General features: G+C 38.7%; 1 long non-coding RNA gene across 3 annotated transcripts in view; it reads left to right on the top strand.

Annotated features, from left to right (window-relative positions):
* LOC120529504 overlaps positions 1 to 13,088 on the top strand; it is a 128,976-nt gene that overhangs the window by 86,412 nt on the left and 29,476 nt on the right. The window contains exon 1 of one of the 3 annotated variants that reach the window (XR_005633762.1): positions 9,574 to 9,665. The exons of the other annotated variants lie outside the window; for them this stretch is intronic. This is a non-coding gene — a long non-coding RNA (uncharacterized LOC120529504). Of the gene's footprint in view, positions 1 to 9,573; positions 9,666 to 13,088 lie in introns of those variants that run through there. 3 annotated transcript variants of the gene reach the window in all.

The raw sequence follows: 13,088 nt of genomic DNA, 5'->3' as shown, positions 1-13,088 counted from the left end.
GTGAGTGAGTGAGTGAGTGAGTGAGGGCTTTGCCTTTTATTAGTATAGATATATATATCTATATCTATATATATATATCTATATATGCTATATATATATATATATATATATATATATATATATATATATATATATATATATATATAGCAAAATACCTGCACTATATATAGCAAAATACCGACTCAGCATGGCAAGTACTGCCTTAAAAGTTTTATTAAGAAGAAAATTAAACCTTTTTAAACTGAGGGAAAATATACCAATAATTATTTGTTAAGGATCTCTTTGTATACCACATTGTGAGTTCGGCCCTCCGGTTGTAATATGACCAAGCTGTGTGCTGAGCTTACTCTTAAGCATGCAGCGTACAGTTGGCCATGTGAACAGTAATCTTCTTTCAAATCTCACAGCTTGGATTGCTGCTGTTATAATCGGTTTGAGTTTCATGGTTTGTTTCAATTACGACAGTATTTGTAGGACTTGTTTTGATGTGACATTCGGCATCTGTCAAACGTTGTAAGTATACAACCAGTTTCATCAATATACTTCACATCCAGCTTTTGAGAGTTTAAACATCAATGTGTCCACTACTGAAATTGTCAACTGTGAATCTAAGATGTTTAAGAGGCATTGGCGGTTGTCCAAAGGTGTAAAATATTTGGCCATTTCGGTACACTTGAAAGCGACAACCGAACAATTCAGCGGCAGCCATCAACTCACATGCAGAGTCATAGGTGAAGGGCTTAAGCATTTCACTCTTATAGTGCTCCTGTGTAGTATAATTATCTCCTGTACTGTCATCAGTCCACACCTTGAACCTGTCCCAGTCATTCAATACATAAGACACAGTGTTTCTCCAGATATCAAGAGTGAGCCTGATATGGCCGTGCAATATGTAACACAGAGAATGGAAAAGATAGGTGCCATCTCCGGGCATGGAAACCACTCAGTAAGTGACAGTTCTTTGATCGATGGTGATCACCTCGATAGACATGTTAATGCGGTTACGGTTGGAATGATAAAGGAAATGGGTACCTGAACAATGTAAAGTAAGTCCAAAATACCTACACAATAACTATAATCGTAATAAATGAACAATAAAACGGCGGAGAAGCCGTGGATTTAATATAAAGGCTGTAGTTATCAGCAGGGAGACGTGAATCCCGTGGCGAAGCAAGGAAGGGAATGAAGAGACTGGAGCGACAGACGGCCTTATATAGGCAGGCAGCCAACAATGTGGGAGGCGTTGGGATGGGGGACCCAACGCCGCCTCACACGGTGACTGAGCTGCAGGCTATGGACATATATATGTACATAAGTAGGATTCAGTTTGCGTTGGGAACCCGCGTACCAAATTTCTTGAAGATGGGCCCATAAGTAACAAAGACTGTTGAAAAGTTCAATATGGCGGCCGACAGTGGCATCATACCACCGAAATAAGTACCAAATTTCAGCCTTCTACCTACACGGGAATTTGGAGAATTAGTGACGTTGGAAAGTTCAATATGGCAGCTGACAGTGGTGTCATACCACCGAAATAAGTACGCATTGGTTTCGTTAGCGCAGGGAAGCCGCCTACCAAATTTCGTGAAGATGGGGCCATAAATAAGAAAGTTCAACATGGCGGACGTTGTTGACCGTTATGCGTAGAATTTCGAAATGAAACCTGCTTAACTTTTGTAAGTAAGCTATAACGAATGAGCCTTCCAAATTTCAGCCTTCTACCTACATGGGAAGTTGGAGAATTAGTGACGTTGTTAAGTTCAATTTGGCGGCTGACAGTGGCGTCATACCACCAAAATAAGTATGTACATTGGTTTCGGTTAGCGCTGGGAAGCCGCCTAATTTCGTGAAGATAGGGCCATGAATAAGAAAGTTCAACATGGCGGACGTTGTTGACCGTTATGCGTAGAATTTCGAAATGAAACCTGCTTAACTTTTATAAGTAAGCTGTAAGGAATGAGCCTGTGAAATTTCAGCCTTCTACCTACACGGAAAGTTGGAGAATTAGTGATGAGTCAGTGAGTGAGTCAGTCAATCAGTGAGGGCTTTGCCTTTTATTAGTATAGATTTATTACGATTATAGTTATTGTGTAGGTATTTTAGACTTACTTTACATTGTTCAGGTACCCATTTCCTTTATCATTCCAACTGTACCCCCATTAACTTGTCTATCGATGTGATCACCATCGATCAAAGAACTGTCACCGAGTGGTTTCCATGCCCAGAGATGGCACCTACCTTTTCCATTCTCTTTGTTACATATTGCACGGCCATATCAGGCTCACTCTTGATATCCGGAGGAACATTGTGTCTTATGTATTGAATGACTGGGACAGGTTCAAGGTGTGGACTGATGACGGTACAGGAGATAATTATTCTACACAGGAGCACTATAAGAGTGAAATGCTTAAGCCCTTCACCTATGCATCTGCATGTGAGTTGATGGCTGCCGCTGAATTGTTCGGCTGTCACTTTCCAGTATACCGAAATGGCTAAATATTTTACACCTTTTGACAACCGCCAATGCCTCTTAAACATCTTAGATTGACAGGTGACGATTTCAGTAGTGGACACTTTGATGTTTATGAATGTTTAAACTCTCAAAAGCTGGATGTGAAGTTATTGATGAAACCGGTTGTATACTTACAATGCTTGACAGATGCCGAATGTCTCTTCAACACAAGTCCTACAAATACTGTCGTAATTGAAACAAACCATGAAACTCAAACCGATTATGACAGCAGCAATCCAAGCTGTGAGATTTGAAACAAGATTACTGTTCACATGGCCAACTGTACGTTGCTTGCTCAAGAGTAAGCTCAGCGCACAGCTTTGTCATATTACAACCGGAGGGCCGAACTCACAATGTGGTATGCAAAGAGATCCTTAACAAATAATTATTGGTATATTTTCCCTCAGTTTAAGAAGGTTTAATTTTCTTCTAAATAAATATTTTAAGGCAGTACTTTGCCACGAAGCGCGGGTATTTTGCTAGTAAATATATGTATATGTGTGTATATTATATATGTGTATGTGTATATACAATATATAAATATATATGTACATATGTGTGTATATATGTGTGTGTGTGTATATATGTGTGTGGTATATATGTATATGTATATATGTATGTATATATGTATATGTATATGTGTGTGTGTACACACACACACATGGCATTCGAAGTCTGAATCACAATGTGATTGTGTGGGTGGTTGGTCTGCAAGTCGGCAAACATCTGCCACGGGTGCCATCTCAGTTGCAAGAATCAGATCATAGAATGTTACATAGTTAACTGTCAAATAATGCAAAGAGTACGCTACATGTGTTTCGCCCTGTTTTGGGCTTATCATGCATACACATTCCACTGCACCCCTCATAAGGGATCGAACCTCGGACATCCGATAAAAGCACTTCGATTGTGACATTGTGAGAAAAAAATCCTCTTCCAGTTCCACATTCAGCCCACATCCTCCTCAAACTTTTTTTTTTAAATCCCTTCTTTAGTCGATATAAATTGGAAGGCTAACTTGATGTCAGCTGGAGTTTTGCATTAGCTGGCGCGTTTGATCGTGTGTGTGGGATGACCAGTGTGTTTGAAGAAAAGAGATCTCAGACTGGCCGCCCTGTATGTCAATCAAGTGGCAAATGCCATAGGGAGGATATATCATAGACTAATATTTAAATTTTTTACTTTTGTAATGCAACGTGATCTACCAGTCGATCAGGATCGACGTATTGGGCACCCCTGATTTAAGGTAAGCTAGCAAAAGTGGAGTGGAAAAACCCACTGCCAGTTTACAGAGTTTCTGGAGAAAATAAGGTTGTATAGCCAGTAACCAAAATCTGTTTGACCCTGTCATCTAGGTGTCTCAGGGTGTACTTTGGTACAGGGCAGTGGCATTAATACTGACAGAATATGGCAAAGGTTTGACATCGGGTATATCAGAAGACACATCCTTATGGAATGCCTATTCCAGGATCAGTAGAGCTAACCTTCTCAAAACAGTAAGGATGCCAATGACCAGTGGAGGACATTTAAAAAAAAAAAAAAAAACCAGCATTGACCAATCCCAGTGATTTACCACAGTTGTTGCAAAGGCATAAAGATTATGCATCTGAGCAGCAACAAAATTATGTGGTGTTAAAAAAATTTGAATAAAGAATCTTCAACCATTTTTTTTTTTAAATTGAAAACGTTGTGACTTCTTTAATGTCAAATCTAGATGATTCTAGAGTTTGGGGCCCTATAGCTAAAAGTGTTTTTACAGCAGTAGCTTGTTTCTTTATTCGCTGTAACATTTTAAGAAGGTCAGCATTGTGCCATCAGAGTGAATGATAAATGTATACTTATTGATAAATTCTGGATGATGAGAAAATATGAAGCCAGTTATAAAATCAGAGGTCTTAACTAATACTTGCTAAACTGTACTATACTGTAAGTATTGCACATTTTTGGCTAACATTAGCTTAAACCTGTAAACCTTAAACCTCGAATCCTGTAATTGCCAAAAGGGACTCTGCTCTGTTGGGCCTTTGAGCAAGGCCCTTAACCTGCAATTGCTGAGCACTTTGAATAGTGAGAAAAGCGCTATATTAATGCAAAGAATTAAGAATTATTATTATTAAGCTCTGACAGCCTTTAAGCTTGAATTAAATTAGTTAAATTTAAGTATGTTAAATCCATGTAAATGGAAGTTTGGTGGTTAGATTAAAATTTTGCTTTTGAGTTAAATTCAGATTCTGATTCTGAAATGATCAAAAGTTGATTTTAGCATAGGGTCTGTGCAAACCTATGTACAATGATAACTTCCAAAAATGTTGTTCATCTTCAAACAAGTTGCATAATGTTGGTCTTGTTACAGGCTCCAGACCCATTGTCTTTAGTAAAGTTTGGTCCAGTACCTATTCCCATTCCTTTAAAAACAGTTTGACTTATGTCCAATGATATCTGCTACAGGAATTGTTTAATTTAACCAGGATTTTTGTGGTCTGCTGTGTTTAGCTATGGGATCAGACTTAATGATTTGCAAAGTTTTTGCATGAGTATTTCTAGGGTATATTATTTATTTAAATATTACATGTGCATGCTCATGGAGGCACAAGCAAGTGCCCACACTTGCAAATGGACACTCACACATTCACTGAAATTAGAAAATAGTTGGCAGCTTGTTTTGCATACCAGAGGAGATGCTTACTGATAAAGAAAAATAAGTTAATGCACACAAACACACACACACATACACAAAAAGAAAATGTTATGTGTCACATTTTTGATCAAACATATAAGTCAGGGTCTGATTTTATTATTGATTTGATTTGAGCCGACTTATACGTGAGTAAATACAGTAGTTTAATTCTTTTGACCCCATGTGTTTAGTTCTTAAATATTATTAAAGTTGTTCACTTGATTCAATTTCCTGTTAATTTTATTCTACATGTATTTATGTACATAATAAATATGTACTCAGATTAAGTTAATGTACTTGATTGCATATTATTGTATAAGACAATCATTTTTATTGCATTATAAAATATTCTATTGAGCAATTTTATGTGGTATCTCTAAAGTGAAATTTGCATGGAAGTTCTGTATGGATCATTCCATGCTTATTTTTTGTTCTTTCCTACAGCTTTGCAGTGTATTTTCATATAACCTTCCTGTAGATTATGTTTTACATTTTATCATTTTGATATTATCTGTGTTATCACAGTCAAATTGATGTCACTTTGGAATATTCAGTAGCTAAATAAGAATCTCATTAGGTCATGTGAAAGTTAGATGTGATATTGATGCGGGAGTACCAGATTAAATACCAAAATATTCTTAATTTGAAGAATAAGTATAGAATCAAGCACAGAGACTATATTAGGTCAAGTATGGAGAATGGAAAAAGAATGCTTTGAGGACATTCCATGAAACTGCTCAATTTTGTACACATTTTTAGTCTGCAATAGTACTCTGCTTCTTTGAATTTTGCATGTAGTCACTCACTTGTACAGCAATTAGCCACAACATTAAAAACACTGACCGGTGAATGAATGACATTGATTATCTCATTACAATGGCACTTGTCAAGGGGTTGGATATATTAGGCAGCAAGTGAACAGTCAGTTCTTGAAGATGATGTGTTGGAAACAGGAAAAATGGATGTGAGCGACTTTGACAAGGGCCAAATAGTGATGCATAGATGAGTGGGGTTAGAGCATCTTCAAAATGGCAGGTCTTGTGGGTGTGTTCCTGGCATGTAGTAGTTAATATTTACCAAAAGTGGCCCAGTGAAAGACATTTGGGGACCTGGTGTCAGGATCTTTGATACACATGGGGAGTGAAGGCTAGCTTATCTGGCCAGATCCCACTTAAGACCTACTATAGAACAAATTGCTGAAAAACTTAATGCTGTCAATGAGAGAGAGGTGTCAGAGCACATGGTGCATCGCGAGCTTGCTGTGTATAGGTCTGTGTGGTAACAGACCAGTCACACTTCCCGTGCTGACTCCTGTCCACCACCAAAAGCACCTACAATGGGCACATGAGCACCAGAAGTTGTCCATGATCCAATGGAAGAAGGTGGTCTGGTCTGACAAATCACATTTTCTTTTAGATCATGTGAATGGCCGGGTACATGCGTGTTGTTTACCTGGGGAAGAGATGGCAGCAGGATGCCCTCAGGAAAGAATGCAAGCTGATGGAATTCAGGATACTCTCTGGTCAATGGGAAATCTTGTGTCTTGAAATTCATGTGGATGTTACTTTGACATGTATCACCTACCTAAAGATTGTTGCAAAATCGTTGTGATAACCTGAGTCTGAAAACAACTGAAAAGTAGCGATTATTATAGCTATTTATAACTTATCATGGTGCCCCCTTTTGAGTCGCCCACTGATTTGAAGGTCTACAAGGCTTCTTCGTGTTTGAACCAGCACTACTCAGAGGCACATGTCCAGTCTCACTATTTTCTCTGTAGGTGCGCTTTCAAATTGAAGCAGCCCAACGGCAAAGCACATGCCTGAAGCCGCTGCTGGAAGGAAGGAGTAGAGTGCTACAATTAAGAGGCTGCTAGCACACAGGTAATTTACCTGTAGAGGTGAATAAGTAGCTGGTGCGACATGGTTGCAAACACATATGTGTGCACAGGGTAAGGATGGTTTAAAATAGTGACACTGCACCTGATCAGAGGAGGGCATAAGGTGCATGACTCAGCATAGTTTGCTGGTGGGGGTCTCCAGAAGATTTAAATAATGATTGGCTAGGCAGAAGTGCTAGTGGTGTAGTGTAAAACCGAAGTCCAGACTACCAAGGGTCGTGTTTCTTTTGACCGGTCTTCAGGGTTGCAGACAATTAATTGTTCACTGCTGAGCACTTAGAGCAGAGAGAAGAGCTTTTAAGTTTGTATATATTAGTTTACTTCCTATTTGTATATAGTTTTTGTTGAAGAAGAATGAGGAAGAAACCCCCTTTTTGTTGAATTTTGTTTTCATCACTTTCTGCTTTGGAGTCACTATAATTACTTTATATAGCACCTGCACTTATTTTTCTTGTTTTTGTTAATGTTCTTACATTGATCTGTGTATATTTACAAAACATTACTGTAAATAGTTATTGACACATCTGGAATAAACCAGAATTCTGTTTTTGGAACAGTCCTCATTGACTTTGTCTCATTTCTCCCATCCCCTGGCCATTTGGTTGCAGCTGATACTGTGCAAAGGTTGTCATTATACCTTGTGGTTGTACCACATACATTCCTTCATGGCAACAGTGTTCCCTGAAGCCAGCGGTCTCTTTCAGCAGGATAATACACCCAGCCACACTGTCCAGGAATGGTTTGAGAAACATGCCAAAGAGCTCAAGGTGTTGACTTCACCTCCAAAATTCCCCAGATCTCAATCTGTGTTATGTGTTGATAAACAAGTCCATGCCTCAGTAGGTCAGAGCTGTTTTGGCAGCATAATGGGGACCTACATAATATGTGGCAGGTGGTTTTAATGTTGTGGCTGACCAATGTATAATGTTCATGTCTGAAGTATTGGGAAAATTCTTCTACAGAAAGCATTATATTTTGTTGATAATTGTTAATCTATTTACTAGGTTTGATTCATTAGTTATTTCTGATCATTTTCTAATGGGTTGCCTTAACCTTTATTTCTGAACGAATATTCTGAAATGAACTATTTTTATTTAAATTAACTGGAAAATAAATTATGAATTATGAACTGTGCCTTAAAATACCATCTGTTTGTTCAATAACATGACTTCAAGATGTTTCCTTAATTCTGTTAATTTGTCTGTAATTATCGACATGTTACACCTTTTCCAAATCAAGTAATTAGAAGTGATGTTAGCATATTTACATTACAAACATTTTTTCTGATTGTGGTGCAACTGAGCTGTTTAACTGCATCTTAAACTGTGAAGTGTTTTGTATTTAAAATGCTGTGACTACTCATTTTCATGGTAGCAGAGCAATGTGTCTCATTTCCTTTATGATTATTATCAAATGAAGTCTTTACAGGGTTAGGGTTAGACAGTAGCAAAAAGCCCTCACTATCTATCAGTCAACAGTGAATAGTCTCCCTTCTTTCCAGATCCATACAACTCTGGAATTTCATATAAAATTAAAGGAAAGAATTAAAGGACTGCTAAAGATGTAATTTAACTCACTTTTTCAAACAGCTGCTCTAAATATACTTTGTGATACTTTTATTTATATTACCAATAATGGAACAATTAAAAAGGTTGAAGGCTCATGAAGGTTAAAAAAAAAAAAAAAACTTGTCACAATAAGTATTCCTTAGACCATAAAAGCAAACAAATGTACAACCGGGATTGAAATAATACTCTTAAATACATCATCATTTTAGTATTTTCTCAATTATATTTCCAAATTTTATTTTCTCTTTCTGGTGTACAGTGTACATTACATCCATTTATTTTTAGCCTGTTTCGTGTATCGGAGCAAATCATGGATGGGCCCCCAAATCATGGTACAGTATTCCAATATTTCTTAACATGGTATTTTCAATATTGGGTTCTAATTTCCTGCCTTATCCATTACCTATATTATATTGTGTTTTCCTGAGCAAACAAATGATAGTAAATAAAATTAGTTACATCTTAAAGTAGGAAGTAAATTTGAAAGTTACCAAAAATGTTACGCTATGATTGTCTCAATTGTGCAATGCAGGATGTTTAAATGTACCTACTGGCTGTATAAACAACTGGGATATGTGCTTACATATAATGTGTTATAGCTGCAAACACGTATTTGCTCTCTGTTTAGTTTTCCTGCAATTTTTCATGTTTCCACAGTAAATTTCATCAGACCTTTCCATGTGTTGCAGACTTAGATCAGGTTTTGAAAAGTACACAGTTTGGTGTTTTTATTTTGTTTTTTTGACAAGATAGTTGAAAATGGTGTTTCTGTTAGTGAGACGTTCCTTTCAGTAAACTTTGCTCATTTAAATAATTAGGCTTAGTTGTGTTGTTAATAATCTGGACTGATTTTTTTTTTTTGCCCTGCCCAAAATAAACCTCATTAATATTTCCCTTACTATTTGACTTAAGCTGGCAGCATTCCTGAAAGCATCTGGCTCATTAAGGTCCCCCCGTTTGGAGAGGGTTACGGAGACATTTATGTGGATATGGGCCTACAACAAACCAGTGAGTACTATAGTGTCCAAATAGAGAACATTTTAGACAGTAGTCCCTCTCACCCAGGAGTAGTCGTCCTGAGAAAATCTCTTCAAGATCAGTCAAGTCAGGTTAGGAGCATGCACTGTACAGAATGTTGCCACACCCACCAAGTGACAGAACACTTTGGGATTCCAGTTGGCAAAGGGCAGATGCACTCCGGTCCCACCCTCCGGAAATGACCATCTACCTGCCGCAGCCCGGAGTTACGTGTACATCTCCTCGTCCTGGTCCAGCCGCTCAGATCCTCACAATGAGGATTTTGCGAGTTGGATCACCCTCTTGGAATTGCACCACATGGCCATAATGACGTAACTGATGCTCCTTCACAATACAGGTTTATGTGCCTCATTCGACACTCCGTGACCAACCTCTTGTTCGACATAAAGTCAAACCAGCAGTACCCAAGGATTCTCCAAACAGACACTGTACCAAAGGAGTCCAGTCTTCATCTCAGGTCACTGGATAGCAACCATGTCTCAGTCGTATTGCAAAACATGAAGTATCAGGTCTCTAAAGACCTAGAGCTTCGTCCTCTGGCAAAGATATTGTGAGTGCCACACCGCGAACTCGTGACCCACCCCCAATGAGTGAATTTGAATGAATGACCCTCAGAGGTTCTTTAACAATGTTCTATAGACAGAAGAGTCCAGAGTGACACTTTTAGGTATGGATAAAGCAAATACTGTTATCTGAAGTAAAATGGGCAGGCATGATAGTGCTGGTGGTGTCGCTTGTCACCTCTCTTAACGGATGAAAGCATGGATCAAATTCAGTATCACAGGATTGTTAAGTAGAACATCAGGTCGTTCCACTGTGAGCAGAAGCTGAATTGCTTGTACTGTCATGCAGGGATGCATATGTAAATCTACATCAAATTCCATTTTGGAATGTTGTTATGAAAGTCCATTTATAAATCTCTTGAGTAATTCATGTTTAAAACTCACAACTTTTCCCAAGGAGTGAACCAAAACCTCTCCATAGCTCTGTGAGAGATGGATCGGTTACCTGCAGGAAATATCTGGTTGCATGTATTGTCATCTAAACTGCTTTAACCAGATGCTTAATTAAAGGGCGCAAGTACTGTTTCATATGAGACATACGAGGTGTGGCAGAAAAGTAATGAGACTGGCAACACTGCAAGCGATCTGGCAACGCTGCGCTGTTGTCCTTGATAGAGCATGTGTATCAGTACCCTCCCATAGCTCAGTGCGAGTTTCAACTCCTTCCGTTAACTACGTGATTTTTGTGACTGCTATTAGCGGTTGTGTTTTGGTTGTGGTCCACGCAAAATGGAACAGCAGAATTTGGAGCAATGTTGTGCCATTAAACGACAAGTGTGACGTTTGAAAAGTTAAAACAGGCCTATGGGGAACATTCTTTATCCTGAGCTCAAGTTTTTCGCTAGCACAAATCATTTTTGGAAGACAGAAAACACGTTGAAGATGAACACCGTTCAGGGAGGACTTCAACTTCGAAAACCAATGCAAACATCGAATGTGTGAACTCTCTTGTGAGATCAGACCGTCGTTTAACATTAAGAATGTTGAGTGAACAATTAAATTTGAATAGATTTGCCGTTCATCAAATTTTGACTGAACATTTGCACATGCGAAAGGTCTGTGCCAAAATGGTGCCGAAAAACTGCCCTCTCCATAACAGAATTTTTGACCTCAAAAGGCATTCCTGTGTTTCCCCAGCCCCCTTATTCACCTGACCTCAGTCCGTGTGACTTTTTCCTTTTTCCTAAACTGAAAAATGTCTTTAAAGGACGTCATTTCGGGACTTTAGAAGACATCCAAAAGAGTGTAATGGACATGCTGAAGACCATACCGGTTGAAGACTTCCAGCGCTGCCACCAACAGTGGGAACAACGTCTCTATCGGTGTGTAGCTGCCCAAGGGAACTACTTTGAAGAGGATAACATTGATGTTTGAAAAAAATTTTGTATATAAAAAGTTATTATTTTTGTGATAGTAATATCATAATCTATACTAATAAAAGGCAAAGCCCTCACTGACTGACTGACTCACTCACTCACTAACTCTCCAACTTCCCGTGTAGGTAGAAGGCTGAAATTTGGCAGGCTCATTCCTTACAGCTTACTTACAAAAGTTGGGCAGTTTTCATTTCGAAATTCTACGCGTAATGGTCATAACTGGAAGGTATTTTTCTCCATTTACTGTAATGGAGTTGAGCTCAAAAGCCGTGGGGGGCGGAGTTTCGTGTGACATCATCACGCCTTCCACGTAATCACGTGAACTGACTGTCAGCGCAGTGCGTAGAAAACCAGGAAGACCTCCAAAAAGCGCTGAAGAAAGCATGCATTATATAATTGAGAAGGCAGCGAAACAATAAGCGAGCGAGTGACATATACTACCATATTCATGAGTGCTGCTACTTCGGAAAGAAAGCAAGGTGTAAACCTAAACTTTAAGTTCATAGACAGGCTGCCGCTGGCGTTTCTCATGCCCACGGGTAATGCAGGATACAAGTTTAATAAGAGGACGCAGGATATAAACGAGAGTTTTGATCACTTTGTAACTAAGTTAAAATTGCACGTGAAGGGGTGTGCTTATGCAAATTCCGAGAGACTGTGTTTGTGGGGGATTGACACTTAAGGCAGGTGGGGGAGTCACGTCATCAATCTCTTTCCTCCCATTTACCTCATTTCGGTCTGAGCTGAGCTCCGCGGCAAACGCCGTCTTTCGAAGCAACTTTGTCACACTGCCACACGTGTTAAAAAATAATGCATTTAATCACACTTTGCATTACAAGCAAAGGGGAACTTTTGCCCTATGCATGATTTCCTGGTACACCGATTACATTGATCAGCACATCCCAATTCATTTTACCCTCGCACCACCTTGGTTTGAGAAGAAGTCTGAAAAAATATGAGGTTAACACAGAAAAACAGATCACCAATTCAAGCTTTATGAATAATCGATTCGCCATCAATAATTGTTTTGGTAAAGCCATACTCAGTGTAATCCTCCTTCCATTTAATAATTTTTCCGCCACTAGCCATGATTAAATGAGCGGTAAAAAGTAAGAGCGAAGCGAGGGTGACTTATTTAGGCAGGCATATATATGACAGCAACACTCATGACAATGTCAATCATGTTACGTTATTATTAAAATGTTTCCTTTTCTTGTTCATTACTTCTTTAACACACTACTTCTTCGCTGCTGTATTTTGCTATATATATATATATATATATATATATATATATATATATATATATATATATATATATATAATGACCTCAAAGAGCTGAGACTTTTGATATCGTGAACGTGTCTGCAAAAACTGGGGTCTCCTGTCCAGCAAAAGTTAAGTAGCCAGCGCGCGCGCATAGCTGTGCCGGCCTTTGAGATGCTGACTGCGCTTCT

The sequence above is a fragment of the Polypterus senegalus genome, chromosome 5, assembly GCF_016835505.1.
Source record: "Polypterus senegalus isolate Bchr_013 chromosome 5, ASM1683550v1, whole genome shotgun sequence".
Taxonomy (NCBI): Eukaryota; Metazoa; Chordata; class Cladistia; order Polypteriformes; family Polypteridae; genus Polypterus; species Polypterus senegalus.
The sequence above is the reverse complement of the archived record's forward strand: the minus strand, read 5'-3'. Positions and strand labels throughout refer to the sequence as shown.